At 42.8% G+C, this 14,651-nt stretch overlaps 1 protein-coding gene across 4 annotated transcripts in view; it reads left to right on the top strand.

The window, feature by feature from the left end:
* Nucleotides 1–8,843: 8,843 nt before the first annotated feature.
* Nucleotides 8,844–14,651, top strand: part of LOC111961890 (uncharacterized) — a 30,040-nt gene continuing 24,232 nt past the window's right edge. For all 4 annotated transcript variants that reach the window (XM_023984530.2, XM_023984529.2, XM_023984528.2 and 1 more), the window contains exon 1: nt 8,844–9,144. The gene's annotated coding sequence lies outside the window, so the exon portion shown is untranslated. The remainder of the gene's footprint in view (nt 9,145–14,651) is intronic.

The following is a 14,651-nucleotide window of genomic DNA, read 5'->3' as shown; positions in this document are numbered from 1 at the left end:
TTTACAATGGTGTTTGTTCTTCACTGGTTGCCCTTTTCTTGTGGCAACAGGTCACAAATCTTGCTGCTGTGATGGCACACTGTGGAATTTCTCCCAGTAGATATGGGAGTTTATCAAAATTGGATTTGTTTTCAAATTCTTTGTGGATCTGTGTAAATCTGAGGGAAACGTGTCTGTAATATGGTGATACGTTTGGGCAGGAGGTTAGGAAGTGCAGCTCAGTTTCCACCTCATTTGTGGGCAGTGGTGCACATAGCCGTCTTCTCTTGAGAGGCATGTCTGCCTACGGCGGCCTTTCTCAATAGCAAGGCTATGCTCACTGAGTCCTGTCATAGTCAAAGCTTTCCTTAAAGTTTGGGTCAGTCACAGTGGTCAGGTATTCGCCACTGTGTACTCTCTGTTTAGGGCCAAAATAGCATTCTAGTTTGCTGCTGTTTTTTTTGTTAATTCTTTCAATGTGTCAAGTAATTACTTTTTGTTTTCTCAAATGATTGGTTTGGGTCTAATTGTGCTGTTGTCCATGGGGCTCTGTGGGGTGTGTTTGTGTTTTGTGAACAGAGCCCTAGGACCAAGCTTGCTTAGGGGACTCTTCTCCAGGTTCATCTCTCTGTAGGTGATGGCTTTGTGTATGGAAGAGTTGGGAATCGCTTCCTTTTAGGTGGTTGTAGAATTTTAACGGCTCCTTTCTGATTTTGATAAATTAGTGGGTATCGGCCTAATTCTGCTCTGCATGCATTATTTGGTGGTTCTACGTTGTACACGGAGGAATATTTTTGCAGAATTCTGGCATGTGTAGTGCGTGGTTCATTCTGCGTTGTGGTATTTTTTTAATTAGGACGCTGCCACAACTGATGGCTGCTCGTTGAAATCTTTTTAATTTGCCTGCACACGAAGAGACACACACACGTTACCACCTTGTGGCAGTCACAGCTCTCCGGCACCTTGCTAGCCGAGGGTCAGGCAAAAGAGAAAACGACGAAAATGATATGGGAATACAAAGATAACCCGCGATGGGCCAACCAAAGAATATACAAAACTTTTACAATCACTTGTATGTACAATATTGGATGAAAAAAGTGTTTGTACACCAAATAAAAACATTAGCTATGCAGCTGTAATTAAATAAAAAAATACACTGAATATTATTATTATTATCAAAATTATTAACATCCCCTCTTGACCTGGCCTATTTGAATTGGTCCTTGTGTGCAATTTGGTGGCGTAATCTAGGGGAACAACATCACACTGCTACATTCACCCCACTGTTTTACACTAGATTATAGGCCCAAAACAAAACACATTACCTCAAAGGTAACAAAGCAAAAAGAAGAAAAAAAATTCCAACCCACCAGGGCGACAGAGTAACCCAGTGTAGTCCCTTAATTCTAGACCACAAATGGTCGATCAGCTGAAAAGCTATCCCCGCGAAGGATTAGGAAAAATAAGGGGTGGCTAATCCCTTATTCAACCGTATACGAAAAATGCATATACATTTTATGCCGATGGACTACAACAAAAGTACATGAATTGTCAAATATATTAGACAAACCCACAAATCATTCTAAGACATGTTAGATTCCTACATTCCTACAAAAGAAAAGGTAGGCAATATCCTACCGTCACTGAGAAACAAGACTGTTTCATTTCCTGTGTAGACCATAGTTTGGATTAGCCTCCACTGCTTAATAAAGTCTACCTAGTCTAGTCCGAACACCCTCACCAACACAACTTAGCAGGAATGTCACAGACAGCACTAACCTGCTCAAGAGGTCTAACCTCTAGGATGGGGAGTACTACAGATCCGCATCTCCGGAGCCAGCACACTTTCAGTTACCGACTCAACACTAGTAGTGTCAGACGACCTGATCAGAATCCTGGTAGATTGTCACAGACCACACTGACGAAGCATCTTCAACCAAGGTAACATCATCCACACTGAATGGAGTTTCGCAATCAGAACTCTTGTAGGCTACGGGGATATCTCTCTGGTCCACTTCTGCTGAGCACACTTCATTAAGGGGACTTCATAAACGGTTTGTTCCACCTCACTTTCATCAGCGGGACTTCACCATCCTCTTGGAGTATCCTCCCAGAAAGACTCAGGAAGGCCTGCTACCCAGTGGACAGTCCTGGCGTCACTCCCATCCATTTGGCTGGACTTTGCAGACATCTCAGAGATCAATACGTCACACTCAATAGAGATTCGTGACCCCAGGTTCTTCCCACGAAGGTAAAGGCAGAAAGTTGACTGGCATAATCAGGGTTCCTATGCACAGTTTTGATGCGTCCAGTGGTAGGGTGTTGGATACGATATGTGTTCAGTGAGCTGTTCTTTGCAACCACTATGTACACCACACTCTCCAGCGATCAGCCAGTTTCTTCTTTGCCCCTCTCCCCTTGTTTTAGCAAGTAGAACTCTATCTCCCTTCTGCACCGAGTGACCCTTAGACCGTCTGTTGTAGACTCGGCTTGTCTCTTTTGTTGCTTACTGGCATGCTGCTGGGCCAATGTCCATGGCCTCTCTCAGATCCTCAACCCAGAGACTGGACATACTTATCCACATCTACTGTCCCCATCCAACAGCACACTTTCAAACATAAACATCTACCGGCAACCTAGGGGTGCGTCCGAACATCAAGAAGAAGGGTGGAACCCAGTAGTCTCATGAACAGTGAAGTTATAGGAGAATGTCAAATGTGTTCAACATCTGCGGCCATTTGAGCCTTAGACTAGCTGGCAGAGCTTAATCATCCCACCCAGTGTGGGAATTCAGACGTTCTTGCTTGACCGTTACCCATGGGATGATAAGGTGTGGTTGTGGGACTTTTCAACACCAGATAACTGAAGTAATTCTGCAATAAGTAACTCTCAAGTTAGCACCCCTGTCAGAAATGGATGCAATCAGCGAACCCATAAATGCAGAAGAAATTATTCCAGAGAACAGAGCAACAGTCTTAGCAGACTGGTTTGGACATGGATTCGCACAGGCCAGCTTAGTAAAGTGATCAGTCACTACTAACACATCAATAGACTTGTTGTTTGAATCTTCTGCAGTCCAGAAATCATAACACAGTCCTATAAGGTGCCGTTTGTCACAATGGAGACAAAGTGGTAGCTCTTGGCTTCAGGCTCAGGTGGCTTTACTCAACACACATCTCTTACAGTGGGCCAGCGTATCCTGAAATCCTTCTCCATAGATTCCGAGTAAAACGCTGTCTCGTGAGCCACAAGTGCGCTGCTGACCCTGATGACCAGCATCATCATGAAACTCCCTTCAACACCAAGGCCTCTCAAAAAGCACACAAGGTAACGACATACTGGAAATATTTTCTTTTCTTACTCATGGGTGTTTTGAGACACGATACAGATTCCCTAACGACGTGTGAGTTTTCCCCACTGTCTTAGAGTATCAAACTGTTTCTTTAAGCTTCAAAGACCCGCTCTCTCCTAGCTGGGCGCCGGCCTCTATCTACAAAGACATGACTCTGCTGATGAATAGGATCCAAGTGGACTGGTTTATCATACAGCTCCTTGTTGTTGTAAGGACAGGTAAAGGGCTTGATCCCATGGACATCTAACTTTCTCAAGGTGCTGCACATGTTGAAACGGCCCTCCTGTGGCACCATCATCCCATCGGCTGATGGCATGGAGGACAGCAAGACACCCTCCATAAGGGAAGGAGGAGGAACCAACCACTGACATTGTCTCCACTTACTGCATACTCCTCCCAGAAGCCATAGACGTTCACAGCCAGCCTCGGGCTGCTCAACAGAGAGACGGAAAACATGTCTTGTACATCATCCAGTCGAAAGACCTCTGGCTTCCTCCAGCAGGACCATATATGGAATTTTGTCATCGTGCAGAACTTTGGAAGCGGACAATGGCTCTCTGCTCCAAGCATCAATCAACGACATTCTTTGGCCCTGTAATGTACAGTGATCCCTCGCCACTTCGCGGTTCACTTATCGCGGATTCGGCTAGTTCGCGGATTTTCATACATGCATTTTTTTTTTTTTTTTTGTGGTGCATTGTGCTTGCATTCTGATTCGCTAAAAACTCACTCCCGCTTCTTTGTATCAAACATGCTTACGAAATTGTGCTATCATTTTGTCGTCCTCGTGCAGTTAATGTGTACGTACTACAGCGTTGGCAATTTTACATTAAGTTGGGCCAAATTAATCTTGTAATTTCAACAGTCTCCTAAACGCCATAATGTTGACGAACGGCCTACACGTGAAGTTTCACTGTAATTTGTATACATGTATAGTTGCTAATTAGTAAAAAAAAAAAAGTTTTTCTATTTCGCGATTTCAACTTATCGCGGGTCATTTTCGGAACGTAACCCCGCGATAAACGAGGGGATTACTGTACTGGATATCAAAATCAAAAAGGTGCCAGCTTTGCACCCATCTCTGCTCACATGCATCAAGTCTCGGCTTTGAAGAAATATATTTGAGTGGAATTGTTGGTCGGTCCACAAGCCGTACAACTATGCCCTCGCAGCCAATGGCTGAAACTTATCATGAACTGGCCCATTTCTGGCTAGAAATTCCAGCCGGTGAGCAGGAATACTTGGTTGTGCATGATTAAAGAATTTAGCTAGCAAAAGCCTATTGGCCTGGCTATGGCCCTTCCCATGCTTGCAACTTGGGATAGTACAGGCTCCCAAACCCACCTAGATGATGCATCAACAGAAAGCAAACATGGCTGAGAAAAATCTGGAATGAGTCCAGCGTTGCCTGGTCAACTAGTGCTGCTTTCAAAGCTTGCAAAAGCGAGTTGACATTCAGCAGTCCAGTCTGCAGCAGTGGAGCCTGCGAGAGGGACCAAGGCCTCTTCTTGCCCTTTGCCTCTCTGGGCCTTCTGACCTGTAGTCAGCTGAAACAATGGCCTAGCAACCATGGGAACAATTCTCAAGTGTAGTGTTGATAGTATACTTACCATACCAAAGGAAAGAGACGGATTTTGGCTAGGACGGATGAACACCATTCTATCTTCTATCATCACCTCAGTCACATTCATATTATTGGTTGTGATAACCTTTAGCTGGTATCTAGTGGTCTTATCGTCCTTCCTATGAATATGTTATTTTTGTGGTCTCGCTTATAATAATCTTATACTAGTATTCTCTTCTCCATTAAACTTGCCACTTAGACGGAGAAGTTTAAGATGTGCTCCTGCAACCGCTGGAAAACATCTACAAGCTCTGCAGATCTCTCTTCCTCCGTCTTAGCAAAAACCATCAGATCATCCAAATAGCAAAGGAGACTTAGAAAGTTTTGGTCCCAAAGATGGTCAGCATCATTTCCATAAAAGTAGCTGGGCGTGTTTGCAAGGCCCTGAGGCAACGATTGTCTCATGCGACCTAAAGGAGAGGAAAAGGCTGTGTATTTCTTATTCCTCTTCATGCAGTTGGCACATTGTAGTTACCATGATGTCAAGTCCCTTGTGCTGCAGCAGGCATTACCTCCCAGCGCCGCCAGTACATCAAGCCTGAATGAGGCAGGGATGAAGCATCCTTACTGTGCGGGCGTTTAACCACTAAAGTCAGTACATAAGACGCACAGTCCCATCATTCTTTTTCCATAACGCAGCACCAATGGTGAGTGCAATATCGCGCTGGATTTCTGACGAATTTCTTTTCCTCCATATCACTCAGTGTTTCCCTGAGTTTTTGGTATTCAGCTGGAGTAAGCCTACGATAAGGTAATCGAAATGGGCCGGTCATCAGTCAGCGTATGCGATGCGAGAACTCTTTTGCCTCTCCAACAATCCAGGCTATGTCTAGAGAACAACCGTGTCATTACTTCTTCTAATTAAACGACAAGTTTGTTCTTTCCAGAACTGTAAACTGGACACTCCTCAACAGAAACAGGCCTTGAAGTCCAAGATTGCTCCGTGTAAAAATACTGTGTCATTAACTACACATGCCACCAACTGAATCTCTTAGCTGTAAGAAACTGCCATGTGAGCTGTCAATTGTACTTTTGCCACATTCTGGTACAAGCATTGCTGCTTGACATCATCAAAATCCCCAATGCATACAAGGGTACACATCTTGCCACTTTAGCATTCGTCTCAGGGTAACTGGCGAAGTTGTTGGATTCAAATCTTCACAGGAGCCATCATCCCCCCACGAAGGCGTAACTCTCTCCCTACTAGTAGTGTCGATTCACAACAACGAGACGTGCTAGGCTCGACAACAACAGTACTGCCCACAGAGAGTTTTTGTCTTTTGGGGTAAGCGGCCGCCACACCAGATGCTCACTCATGGGTTGGAGCGTTACTGCCCTCTTCAACTAATGGTGGCCCAACTTTAATCTGGATGGAGTTCCTCTCGGCATCTCTCCAGATTTGATAGGAGACGCAAGGAACTGGCTGTCCCCTCACACTGGCACGAAGGACCTGGCGTACCCACCACCCGCCGATAGCGTCATTTGTTTGAACTGTCCTAATCAGAGACTTCAACACGTTTGGCCAACAATGATTCATCAACCTGCGCCATGCTACAATAAGCAGCTGGACCTAACACATAACTGAAGCCATAAAGCTGTAAGTTTCAACGTCCATACAACATGCCCCCCGCCCCCCCAATACTGGGTACGTTTTGCGTCCACACACACCCACCAGTTATGATGTCTTGAGAGCTAGAAAGTTCCCTCTAACCACTCTGCCTCCCTCAACCGAGGTACGAATATTGGCGCGCAGAGTAGTAAGCATGGACCCACTAATCTAACTCCCTTCAGCTCACACTTTATCCTGTACTAGCACGGTGGTGTAAAAAAAACTGTCATTCTGAGACAATTGCTCCATTGTGTTCTGAAAAATTACTGTGTTGTTTCTTGGGTACTGATCACAAAAATAAGAAATAAACAGATTGGATTATCATCTCATCAGTTGGAGGAAAAATTTGCCTGCCCCACATTGCCCTCAGAATGGGGGCTTCCTAGTTTCCAGACCTGCCAGTGCTGTCCACATGCCAGTGCTTCTTTCGCTTCCAGTCTCACTACAGTCAAACGCTCATGTGGCAGGAGAAGAAACACTTGAAAACAGTGGTGCATCTGACAGTGAGCTTTTGGTCCAGTGAATTAGTGGGCTTCACAGACAGGCGTCACTCAGCTGACGTTTGGGGAACTGTTTTACGGGGCCTCTGTTTCACAGACTGAGTATTGCTGACAAGAGCCTTCTCTAGCATACTCAAAAACTTCTCTAATGTCCCACCTCCGAATCAGATGGGCTCCTGTCTGGTTCACGGCCAATCGAGAAAAAATGACAGCTCTAGGTCTCTCTCAGGATCCACTTCTTCCTGGGGGGAGTCGAAGACAGGCAGCCACCTGCTGTGAAAGTTTTGTATTCTACAATGCTTTAACGCTCCTTAACAGTTTTATCCAAACGATCCTGTACCTCAACTGGGTGTCCAGTCACGAAGGGGTTTGCATTTGAAACACTTGGGCCAACTCTTTATAGGACAGTTTGCGTACAAAACATGACTGCCAACTCTGAGCGCTGATTGGGCATAGTTCTACCGCTCACTACAAGATACTGTTCAGACTGCAATCGCAGCTTTGTGTAAGCCTAATCAGAAATCTAGTGACCCTCATTAGCATATGGTTTCATTGAATAGAATGCCAGCTAATGGCATACCTGAAGTAACAGTATCCCCAAAGTGTGTGCTTGAGAACACTGAACACTGCCTTAACATCTGTGAAACAGGGTTTGTTACGCATCCAGACTTTGGTCACATTCCGTGCCGCTCCACATGGAGCTAGACATTCACCTCCCAACATTTCAAGACCCATGTAACCTCTTATCTCTAAGGTAGACTCTCATTAGCATCCTCCACTCCAGGACAGAGACTTATCTGAGCCGTCACCCTGAAGAAAGGTGGAGACTAAACCTCTGACTTCACAACCAGATTCAGCTTGGACGGCATCAATAAAGTTGACGCCCATTGTTTCAGCGAGGGGAACTGCTGGGATTGGTCAGGGGAATGGCAGGAGAAAGACTTGAAGCCCGAGGTGGCAGTAACTCTCGCCCTGATGATTCTCTATCTCTGAACGCAATCTGCTTTATAAGGTCACTAAGCTGAACTCGTGTCCCAATTATTAACTAGGACTGGGGACGATGGACATCAAGAGACAGAGGTGGATAACCCTGGTAGGTGAGTAACAGCCTACCCTCCCAGGTTGTAAACTCAGGACTACAAACACTCTACTACCGCAGGAGCTGACGTACAAATGGTGTAATATGCATGGACACCCCTCCCTCTACCTACACTAACCACACCAAAATCCCAAGCATAACTCATCTTATGGACTTGAAGAGTCTCCATGGCTCATAGAGAACTAAGCTACAAATGTAATTTTTACTGCAATACTACAACCCATATTTATGCTTATTTATTTTAACTTGTGTGCTTTAACCATTTGTACATTGTTACAACACTGTATATATATAATATAACATTTGTAATGTCTTTATTGTTTTGAAACTTCTGTATGTGTAATGTTTACTGTTAATTTGTATTGTTTATTTCACTTTTGTATAATATCTACCTCACTTGCTTTGGCAATGTTAACACATGTTTCCCATGCCAATAAAGCCCCTTGAATTGAATTGAATTGATACTGGGGCGCAAAGGAGCAAAATAAATCAAATACATTTGATTTGATATAATGTGGATTTGTATTCTTCTTTTTTTTTGTGTGTTCTATATTTCTTTGTGTAATCCCTCTGTTTTTCGTGTTTTGCGTGTTACTGTTAAATAAAAAAAATACAACATTTAAAAAATGCCGCTCTAATCTTGAGGGGCGTTTCTTTAAAATATGTGAGTGGCACGACTCACAAGATAAAGCAAATGACAGAGCCCTGATGTTAAATAGCAGGCGAAGATGTTTCGATTTCAAAACGATTTAGAGCACAGTTGAAAAGTTAATACGCTGACTATAATGGACTAATTAGAAAAATAAAAGCAGTCAGTTTCAATGCGTGAGATAAGACCTGTGTCTCACGGCCAATGCTTGAGAGTTGGTAGCTCGGAGAAGGCTAGGCTACAGTAACGTAACCTATGATATCTCAAGTATTGGCACCTACAGAAATAGCTTTACACTGAATTCTGATGACAGGACAACCTGAGCATAAAAGGTAGGCAATATCTATCATTGATACCTAACTAAGTTATTTTTAGCCGACTTACAGTAATGTCAACGCCATCACTTTTATTTTATATTCCGTGAACTGATGGAGATGAAATGGTTGAACATTGTTTGTAGTTTCATTGTAAGAGAGCAGGGGTGATTTACTTGAAAGACGTGTAGCCAAGTAACGTTACTGTTAAGATCTCTCATTTCACTTCAATGGATTGATTTCATATCGAGGTAAATCGCCTGTATAAGAGTTTGCACTCGACTAAAAAAAGTTGTGATATTACCAGCTAATCTGTTTGACATGCCTTAAAAGTGAGAGAAACCCATGGCGGTTAGTCAACCTAAAAGTGAAACTGAAAACCGGTATGAACATTGCACGCCCAACGTTAGTTGTGGGCATGGTTTACCAGGTCTAGGCACAATTTCTAATCCAGGGACCTCTGAAAACCCGCCAAGGTCTGAAAACTAGCTCAACATTTTTTTGTGAAGCAAGAGAGGAGTTGTAACATTTATCCAATAAAACTTTTTCCCCCCCATAAAGTGAGCAAATTAAAAAAGTAATATCGACGTCATTTTTAATGACGTAAGACTAAGAAGCAAAATTCAGTTTAATGTCAAAATAATAATTATTCCAGATCATTTTCCATCAGTGGATTTCGATTTAAGTTGTTTTGACTGCTATGATTAAGTAATAAGGCCCGAGGAAGTGTGGTATATGGCTTTTAAATCAATTTGCCAGCTCCAGGTAGGCTACACAAGTGGCACAAATTGATTTGCAATGACTCCAGTGATATTGTCATTTCATTGTCATTTCAATATATTTATTGTATCAAATGGTAGGCTACAGGTAGCCTGCAATGGCATAGAAATGAATAGCCTACTTGATGGCCAATATATGCAAATTTCTACTCGTGATGCGCTCTAGACCCTAGAATTGAGTATGAGTAAAACCCTTTCCTTGATACTGTTATCCATGAGAAAAGTCAACATTAGAATTAGAGGTCTACCGATTATGATTTTTCAACGCCGATACCGATTATTGGAGGACCAAAAAATACGATGCCGTTTAATCGGCCGATTTTTATTTATTTATTTGTAATAATGACAATTACAAAAATAGTGAATGAACACTTATTTTAACTTGATATAATACATCAATAAAATCAATTTAGCCTCAAATAAATAATGAAACATGTTCAATTTGGTTTAAATAATGCAAAAACAAAGTGTTGGAGAAGAAAGTAAAAGTGCAATATGTGCCATGTAAGAAAGCTAACGTTTAACGTTTAAGTTCCTTGCTCAGAACATGAGAACATATGAACGCTGGTGGTTCCTTTTGACATGTGTCTTCAATATTCCCAGGTAAGAAGTTTTAGGTTGTAGTTATTATAGGAATTATAGGACTATTTCTCTCTATACGATTTGTATTTCATATACCTTTGACTATTGGATGTTCTTATAGGCACTTTAGTATTGCCAGTGTAACAGTATAGCTTCCATCACTCTCCCCGCCGCTACCTGGGCTCGAAACAGGAACACATCGACAACAGCCACCCTCGAAGCAGCGTTATCCATGCAGAGCAAGGGGAACAACTACTCCAAGTCTCAGAGCGAGTGACGTTTGAAACGCTATTAGCACGCACCCCGCTAACTAGCTAGCCATTTCACATCGGTTACACCAGCCTAATCTCGGGAGTTGATAGGCCTGAAGTCATAAACAGCGCAATGCTTGAAGCATTGCGAAGAGCTGCTGGCAAAGCGCATGAAAGTGCTGTTTGAATGAATGCTTACGAGCCTGCTGGTGCCTACCATCGCTCAGTCAGACTGCTCTATCAAATCATAGACTTAATTATAACATAATAACACACAGAAAAACGAGCCTTAGGTCATTAATATGGTCGAATCCGGAAACTATCATTTTGAAAACAAAATGTTTATTCTTTCAGTGAAATACGGAACCGTTCCGTATTTTATCTAACGGGTGGCATCCATAAATCTAAATATTCCTGTTACATTGCACAACCTAATAATTACGTAAAATTCTGCCAAATTAGTTCGCAATGAGCCAGGTGGCCCAAACTGTTGCATATACCCTGACTCTGCGTGCAATGAACGCAAGAGAAGTGACACAATTTCACCTGGTTAATATTGCCTGCTAACCTGGATTTATTTTAGCTAAATATGCAGGTTTAAAAATATGTACTTCTGTGTATTGATTTTAGGAAAGGCATTGATGTTTATGGTTAGGTACACGTTGGAGCAACGACAGTCCTTTTTCGCGAATGCGCACTGCATCGATTGTATGCAACGCAGGACACGCTAGATAAACTAGTAATATCATCAACTATGTGTAGTTTTAACTAGTGATTATGATTGATTGATTGTTTTTTTATAAGATAAGTTTAATGCTAGCTAGCAACTTACCTTGGCTTCTTACTGCATTCGCGTAACAGGCGGGCTCCTCGTGAGGCAGGTGGTTCGAGCGTTGGACTAGTTAACCGTAAGGTTGTGTTAAAGGTTGCGTCAATCGAATCTGGTATCAGGATAAAATGTGATTCAGAGTCACCGAATATACTTTAAGTATTTTTATTTAACATAAGCGATAAATGGTAAATGCAATTTTCATATATACGGGTTCACTGTATCACCACGCAGGGTAAAGCAGAGAACTGACTGAAATAGTACAGACATCTTCTTTTATACTGTGACAGATGTAGTTCCAACTTTAGAGTTGGTGTCACGACTTCAACCGAGGCAGGCTCTCCCTCCCGTTCGGGTGGCACTCGGCGGTCGTCGTCACCGGCCTACTAGCTGCCACTGACTCTTTTTCCTCCCCCTCCTTATGTGTTTATTTGTATCACCTGGTTTGGGGTAATTGGCAATTAGTGTGGCTTTATTAGCCAGCCAGATTGTAGGCTTCTTTGTGCGGGATTGTTCGTCTGTTGCTGTGGATTTCGGGAGTGGGTTTTTGTATTGTGTACTGGGTTTGTCTCCCGTGTTAGCAGACAGGTGTTTATGACACCCAGTAAGTCCGTGTTGGACATTTTGGTTTGCCGGTTAGGCATTAAATATCACCGCATTGAAGCTCTGCTGTTCCTGCGTCTGATTTCACACCCCACCGACACCCAGGTCGTTACAGTTGGCTTGTCACAGTAGAGGCTTAGCGTGGTTTAAACTTGCTAGCCTATCGGTGGTGCCCAGGCTGGTCCCAGCCTCACAGCACACAGGATCCTGTAACGGCTTTCTTCTGTGGACGAAGGAGAGGACCAAAGCGCAGCGTGGTTAGTGTTCATCATGTTTAATAAAGAACATAAACGTGAACACTACTACAAAAACAACAAATGTGAAAAACCGAAACAGTCCTATCTGGTGCATAGACACAAAGACAGAAAACAACCACCCAAAAAAAACCAACACAAAACAGGCTACCTAAATATGGTTCCCAATCAGAGACAATGACTAACACCTGCCTCTGATTGAGAACCATATCAGGCCAAACATAGAAACGGAAAACTAGACACACAACATAGAATGCCCACTCAGCTCACGTCCTGACCAACACTAAAACAAAGAAAACACAAAAGAACTATGGTCAGAACGTGACAGATCCAGATATCCGGAAGTGTTTGTTGTGAAGTTTGAGTTGAGTTGTCGGTGGCTACACTGCTCAGTTCCTGTTTTCTTGTTATTCAGCATTTTTCCATCTTGTCTCAACCTTCTGGTTAGCACAGTCGACACCCTAGATTAACAACAGCTTTTCTGCAGTCACGCTATGTTTTGTGATTAACATGTGTTATTTCTATAAGGCATATATTTTTGTTAAAAAGAGAACAAAACCATCCTTCACAGTTGCAAGATTGAATCCCTGAGCTGACAAGGTAAAACATCTCTCTTTCTGCCCCTGAACAAGGCAGTTAACCCACCGTTCCTAGGCCATCATTGAAAATAAGGATGTGTTCTTAACTGACTTGCCTAGTTAAATAAAGGCGTAAAAAAATATACATTTTTTTTACCGATTTCCGATTGTTATGGAAACTTGAAATCGGCCCTAATTAAACGGCCATTCCGATTAATTGGTCGACCTCTAATTAGAATCCAGTTCACTTTAAACCACCTCAGAGAGAATTTATCTAAAGAGCTGTAGTGCGCCTAAAGTCGTTTTCCAATGCTTTGTTGCTGTTATCAGTTCTAGCGCGTTAATGTTTTATGACCAATCTAAATAGACTACCTACAACTGGTAAAAAGTTGTCAAGATGTGCGTGCTGCTCTGTGACACAGCTACCTCTGCTGTAGCACTCGCTCAACCAGTGCTCTCAACGCACACACACCCCTCCGGCCCTCATCCTCTCCACCATTCAATTCAAAGGGCTTTATTTAAAGCAACTGAAATAGATAATAAACAAAATTGAAATAAACAATATAAAATTATTAACAGTAAACATTACACTCACGAGTTTCAAAGGAATAGACATATTTCATATGTCATATTATGGCATTCACTCACCTACTTGTTCACTCACAGCCTGTTCAATTCCTGATAAGCAGCAGCAGGTCATGGTGATACAGTGGGGCAAAAAAGTATTTAGTCAGCCACCAATTGTGCAAGTTCTCCCACTTAAAAAGATGAGAGAGGCCTGTAATTTTCATCATAGGTACACTTCAACTATGACAGACAAAACTAGAAAAAAATTCCAGAAAATCACATTGTAGGATTTTTTATGAATTTATTTGCAAATTATGGTGGAAAATAAGTATTTGGTCACCTACAAACAAGCAAGATGTCTGGCTCTCACAGACCTGTAACTTCTCTTTAAGAGGCTCCTCTGTCCTCCACTCGTTACCTGTATTAATGGCACTGTTTGAACTTGTTATCAGTATAAAAGACACCTGTCCACAACCTCAAACAGTCACACTCCAAACTCCACTATGGCCAAGACCAAAGAGCTGTCAAAGGACACCAGAAACAAAATTGTAGACCTGCACCAGGCTGGGAAGACTGAATCTGCAATAGGTAAGCAGCTTGGTTTGAAGAAATCAACCTGTGGGAGCAATTATTAGGAAATGGAAGACATACAAGACCACTGATATCCCCTCGATCTGGGGCTCCACGCAAGATCTCCCCCCGTGGGGTCAAAATGATCACAAGAACGGTGAGCAAAAATCCCAGAACCACACGGGGGGACCTAGGGAATGACCTGCAGGAGCTGGGACCAAAGTACAAAGCCTACCATCAGTAACACACTACGCCGCCAGGGACTCAAATCCTACGTGCTAGACGTGTCCCCTGCTTAAGCTAGTAATGTCCAGGCCCGTCTGAAGTTTGTAGAGAGCATTTGGATGATCCAGAAGAAGATTGGGAGATATCATATGGTCAGATGAAACCAAAATAGAACTTTTTGGTAAAAACTCAACTCGTCGTGTTTGGAGGACAAAGAATGCTGAGTTGCATCCAAAGAACACCATACTACTGTGAAGCATGGGGGTGGAAACATCATGCTTTGGGCT

The sequence above is a fragment of the Salvelinus sp. IW2-2015 genome, linkage group LG4q.1:29 (genome assembly GCF_002910315.2).
Source record: "Salvelinus sp. IW2-2015 linkage group LG4q.1:29, ASM291031v2, whole genome shotgun sequence".
In the NCBI taxonomy this organism is placed as follows: Eukaryota; Metazoa; Chordata; class Actinopteri; order Salmoniformes; family Salmonidae; genus Salvelinus; species Salvelinus sp. IW2-2015.
This window is presented reverse-complemented; position numbering and strand designations above follow the sequence as displayed.